We start from the raw sequence: 6,039 nt of genomic DNA on the forward strand, positions 1-6,039 counted from the left end.
GAGACTTGTTTGGGCCAAGAAACACGAGCAATGGACATTAGACCGGTGGAAATCTGTCCTTTGGTCTGATGAGTCCAAATTGGAGATTTTTGTTACCAACCGCCGTGTCTTTGTGAGACGCAGAGTAGGTGAACAGATGATCTCTGCATGTGTGGTTCCTACCGTGAAGCATGGAGGAGGTGTGGGGGTGCTTTGCTGGTGACTGTCTGATTGATTTAGAATTCAAGGCACACTTAACCAGCAAGGATACCACAGCATTCTGCAGCGATACTCCATCCCATCTGGTTTGCGCTTAGTGGGACTATCATTTGTTTTTCAACAGGACAATGACCCAACACACCCCCAGGCTGTGTAAGAACTATTTGACCAAGAAGGAGAGTGATGGAGTGCTGCATCAGATGACCTGGCCTCCACAATCACTCAACCGAAATGAGATGGTTTAGGATGAGTTGGACCACAGAGTGAAGGCAAAGCAGCCAACAAGTGCTCAGCGTATGTGGGAACTCCTTCAAGACTGTTGGAAAAGCATTCCAGGTGAAGCTGTTTGAGATAATGCCAAGAGTGTGCAAAGCTGTCATCAAGGAAAATGGTGGCTACTTAGAAGAATCTAAAATATAAAGTATATTTTGTTTTGTTTAATACTTTTTTGGTTGCTACATGATTCCATATGTGTTATTTGAAAGTTTTGATGTCTTCACTATTATTTTGCAAAGTAGAAAATAGTAAAAATAAAGACAAACCCTTGAATGAGTAGGTGTGTACAAACTTTTGACTGGTACTGTAAGTATTTTGCTATGAGACTCAAAATTGAGCTCAGGTGCATACTGTTACCATTGATCATCCTTGAGATATTTCTACAGCTTCATTGGAGTCCACCTGTGGTAAACTCAATTGATTGGACATAATTTGGAAAATCATACATATGTCTATATAAGGTCCCACAGTTGACAGTGCACGTGGCAATTTTGGCGCACACGGAGATTATAGGATTTGCATACACAAAACATTATTGAGATTAATCAATGTATCCCACAAAAGGTTGGCCAATATTTTCAGAGACCTCTTCTACGATATTCTACTCCAAATAGCACGATATCCGATATTATCGTTTTGTGACCATATTGACTAGATAAATCCAGACTGCAATTTTTGTGCAATATAATAAAAATAAGAATATGGCTTAGTTTAGACTTCATTTTCAACATGCTGATACAGCCTAACTGATAAAACTGAGCCATTTTGATTTGTAAAGTTCAAGTGTAGTCTTGCAAGTCAAGATATATCGTCTTTGTCAAATATCACTATTCGATTTAATCATAAACTCAGCAAAAAAAGAAACGTCCCTTTTTCAGGACCCTGCCTTTCAACGATTGTCACGTCCTGACCAGTATAAGGGGTTATTGTAGTTTGGTCAGGACGTGGCAGGGGGTATTTGTTTTATGTGGTTCGGGGTTTAATTGCTCAGTTTATGTCTCAGTTGTTGAATCTTGTTATGTTCATACAAATATTTACACATGTTAAGTTTGCTGAAAATAAATGCAGTTGACAGTGAGAGGGCATTTCTTTTTTTGCTGAGTTTATATACACACGTTTTGGTTGATTAATCTGAGTGTTGCTATATTTCTGCGCATGTGAAAGAGCATTGCAACCCTGCCTGTAAAACTTGTATTCACCTTTTATGGTAACAAAAATTCCTTCATTTGCTAGATGATTTGGAAATGTTGGAGCTTGGCTATGATGACAGTTTCTAAAAGAAAGCGCAATGGCAAATTGGATCTCATTTGTTTTTAGAGGCGTGGGGAGAATGTTTAGATCTTTTACAGTGACTTCAAACTAAACATGCATGTGCCAAACACTGGCCATGCATTCTGCAATTAAATGCTACAGCCCACACTTCTATGCAAGACACGATCTGTTGTTCAATATTTTGTTTATCAATAGAAATCATCTATCTCCTGCTTTGGTGTACAGGCTCTGAGATTAAATAGGCTATGATGTCACACTCCTATCGCACAGCAGTACTGTAGCCTACCTATTGTCAAATATGCTTGAATGAGGGATGGATAAATGGTCATATTTGTTTTGTAGTAGCAGGAATAAAACAATCATGTTAGAAAAGAAGAGACATATTCTGCATTATGATTTATATAAGAAATAAACTTATTAGCCTCGGCCTAGAAGCCCAGTAATGGGATCTCCTTGCCAACGGCAAATGCATCTTGTTTATTATTGTTTTTTTTATTACCATCTGTGCGTGTCTACAAACACCTACATTTCCCCAAAAGACAATGTTTGCTTGCAATACAATTCTTCAACTACTAGAAGTTGTGCGTATGCGTGGTTTGAGGCGTGCGTGGAGATATGCACACTTTCCCATCAATTTCAAATCTGATAAATACCAACCTTTGGAGGAAAACTGGTGCACGCAAGGTTCTCTTTTTTGTGCGTACGCACCTTTGATAAATGTGGCCCCGGGTGTGGAATAATCTGTGATTAAAGGTGGCTAATCCTTGTAATCAGTCAGTTATAGCTACTTGACATGGCGTGGCCTACATCCAGGTTTTTACAGCCAGAAAACAGAATAAAAAAGCTTATCAGCTGAAGAAAAGATTGGAGATTTAGACTGGTAATCTTCTATCAATCCTCTTGTGACCAAAGACAAAAGATAAGATAGGATAAAGAATATGGTTGGTTGTATTCAATGCTCCATTTTTTTATTTGTTTGCTTGATAAAAAACAAACCGCCGGCATTGTAGAACTGACCACAGACAGTTTTTCTTGTGTCTCAGAAAATTCAGAGATTTCCTGTTTTATTTCAATTAAGTAGACCATATTGTAGAGTAAGTAGAGGATCTACTAAAACAACAGACAATAGTTAAGTAGATTATGGGATAATTGTGGACCTTGTCTGTGTGAATGCCCCTGGGTAACCTTACCATACAGGAGTGAGGTGGTAGTGGATGGATTGATGTCAGTTCATATTGCTCTCTTGCTGTCTCAGGAAACGTAGGCTACGCATCAAATGCATCAAGCTTTAGATTAAGGGTCCTCAGCTGACAAATGGTAGTCGCAATCACACTTATCGTATTAGTGGGTTTACAGAGTAAACACCCCAAGAGGAGCTCAAACAGGATGTCTATACCAAGATCAGGCTACTTATGAAATGGCGTAGGCAGATTAGGTGTCTAATTCCATGCAACCTCGAATATACATCTGGGGATTATTAGGGATAATTGGCCCAGGGGCTTCAAAACTATGACCCTAGCCAAGATCTGGCGGCTCTGGCAGACAGATCTTGACAATTTAGAGATGATGATGATGATACAGCCCCAGCTATCCAGATCAGCCACTTACTGTAAATTAGACCATTTTCATTGGCGGACCAGGACAATGTGAAACACCAGACATGTTTTGAGAATTTTCCCAATTGGTTAGGGAAAGCAAACGTATGAGTTTTCCACAAGGACCAGTATTTACAATTCAAGGTTATTAGATTTGTTTGATATAAAGTTAGGCTAAATGAAAAGTTTACTCAACATTTTCTCTAACAGCAGAAAACAGAATTTAGTGATGAACTATAGCATAGTTGCAGATTTGATGATTGATTGAAGATTATCAGTCTAATTCCCTAAAGGATCTTCTTCAGCCAATACGAGTTTTTATTCTGTTCCATGGGGGGTGTAAAAACCTGGATCCATGCCATGTCAAAATGTCAGTATAACAGAAAAAGTACAGGCAGAATGTATAACAGACAGATTACAGACAGTGTATCAGCCACCTATAATTAGACATATTTGACATGTGAAACAACTGATATGTTTTACAATAAATTCCAGATCGTCTTTTTTTTTTGTTGAAGCCAAAAACCCTCCGGTAACACCTTTGTCGAAATGCAATAATTTTAGTCTGACACAGTAATTTGAGATATCAGCAGCCTGTCTATCTTTACCATTAATTTCTACCTAGATACAGAGGTCCCGGAGACAGAAGTCTGCTGAATAACTCTAATAGCATGTCCATTTGTGTAGTAATTGTTTGGTCTTTATTATGAGCTAAACAGTGAGCTATCATCCCCTACCAGTCAATACTACTAATCGGTTCTGGAGAGAATAGAGACCTGCTTTAAATGAAATTACTTCACCCTTAATCAATATTAATAAATCAATACCATTGACCTGTTGAAGTGGCTTAGTTGGTTGGTTCTGGGTACACTTTCTCACTCTTCTGTAGACGCTGTACCTGAAAAACAGCAACATACTGTATATTTTTGGAACGACAGCATCAAAAAAGCTATAATTCATTTCCATTCATTCATATAATTGTGGATAAAAGTTCAGCCTAATGGGATGTGCCTTCAGAAAGTATTCACACCCATTAACTTTTTCCACATTTTGTTGTGTTACAGACAGAATGTAAATATATTAAATTTAGATTTTTTTTTGTCACTGACCTACACATAATACCCCATAATGTCAAAGAGGAATGTTTCTACACATGTTTTTCTAAATGTTTACAAATGAATTATAAATGTAACGCTGAACTGTCTTGAGTCAATAAGTATTCAAGTCCTTTGTTATGGCAAGCCTAAATAAGTTCAGGAGTAAAAATATGCTTAACAAGTCACATAATAAGTTGCATGGACTCACTGTGTGCAATAATGATTTTTGAATCACTACCTCATCTCTGCTCCCCACATATACAATTGTCTGTAAGGTCCCTCCATCAAGCAGTGAATTTCAAACACAGATTCAACCACAAAGACCAGGGAGGGTTTCCAATGCCTCTCAAAGAAGGGCACCTATGGTAGATGGGTAAAAAAAACTCTGGTAAGTCACTACAAAAATACAGGCGTCCTTCCTAACATTGTAGTTACTCAACAATACTAACCTAATTGAAGAGGGAAAAGAAGGAAGCCTGTACAGAATAACAAATATTCTAAAACATGCATCCTCCAATAAGGCACTCAAGTAATACACAAACAAAAATATGGCAAGCAATTACATTTCCGTCCTGAATACAAAGTGTTGTGTTTTGGGCAAAGTACTGAGTACCACTCTCCATATTTTCAATCATAGTGGAGGGTGCATCATGTTATGGGTATGCTTGTAATCGTTAATGGATAGGGAGCTAAGCACAGGCAAAATCCTAGAGGAAAACCTGGTTCAGTCTTCTTTCCACCAGACACTGGAAGACTTTCAGGATAAAAAATAAACGGAATGAGCTAAGCACTGGCAAAATCCTGGGGAGGGGTACACTTTGGCCTGGTCCAGTCAGTATGCCCCTTCGCAAAATACTGCTGACAGGTATTTTTATAAAGAATTATGCTAAAACATGGGTTTAGTAGTTACTTTAACATTAGATTTTTTTTTTTAATCGGACAAATCAGAGAGGGCATGTGCCTTTTGGCCCCCAACGAGCATAATGCCACTGAATGTATGGATGTGTATGTGGGGGTGAATTTGATCTTGGTGATAAAATCTGATTTTTAGAAAATAGCAGGAAGCTTTAGATTGTGACTGAATATGATTGCCCTCTCTGTCTGGGATGTCTGACTGTTACAATACAGAAGAGTAACTCATCCCATTGGTCCTCATGTACAATGAATACATGATGCCAGCTATGCAGTAGGGTGTCCAATCCCAAAAATATTGAATCTAATGGGTAAAGTAATATGTTAATTGTGTATAATCCTCTAAGACCCCCCCCAAAAAAAAAAAAAAATTGGCTAGATTCGGTGCAAGAATTAAGGCTACAGGCTAACTTTTTCTTTGAACTCGTCATCTTTTTTTCTCAATTCCACAGGACATAAAACAATATAGAGGTAAGATGGATATTGATTTTGAGACATGACATGTAGTTTTTTCATATTTTGGTATATGCTTTTCATATTAATTAGAAATTCCTGTTCTTTTTCGAAGATATTATACAAAACAAACGTATTTCTGTGAACTGTCAACGGAGCACTGAGCGTATACCAAGCTTTTTATTTTCAAAGCCTTTCACATTTAATTCAGCTCGTTTCATGATAATTTCTCTTTT

The 6,039-nt window shown here is 37.8% G+C and overlaps 1 long non-coding RNA gene across 1 annotated transcript; it reads right to left on the reverse strand.

The window, feature by feature from the left end:
• Window positions 1-3,842: 3,842 nt before the first annotated feature.
• On the reverse strand, window positions 3,843-4,762 carry LOC115163322 (uncharacterized). Its single transcript, XR_003869728.1, has 2 exons — window positions 4,677-4,762; window positions 3,843-4,239 (listed from the first exon to the last, which is right to left on the reverse strand). It is a non-coding gene; the product is annotated as an uncharacterized LOC115163322 (long non-coding RNA).
• Between the last annotated feature and the right edge of the window lie 1,277 nt (window positions 4,763-6,039).

This window comes from Salmo trutta, chromosome 26 (assembly GCF_901001165.1).
Source record: "Salmo trutta chromosome 26, fSalTru1.1, whole genome shotgun sequence".
NCBI lineage: Eukaryota > Metazoa > Chordata > Actinopteri > Salmoniformes > Salmonidae > Salmo > Salmo trutta.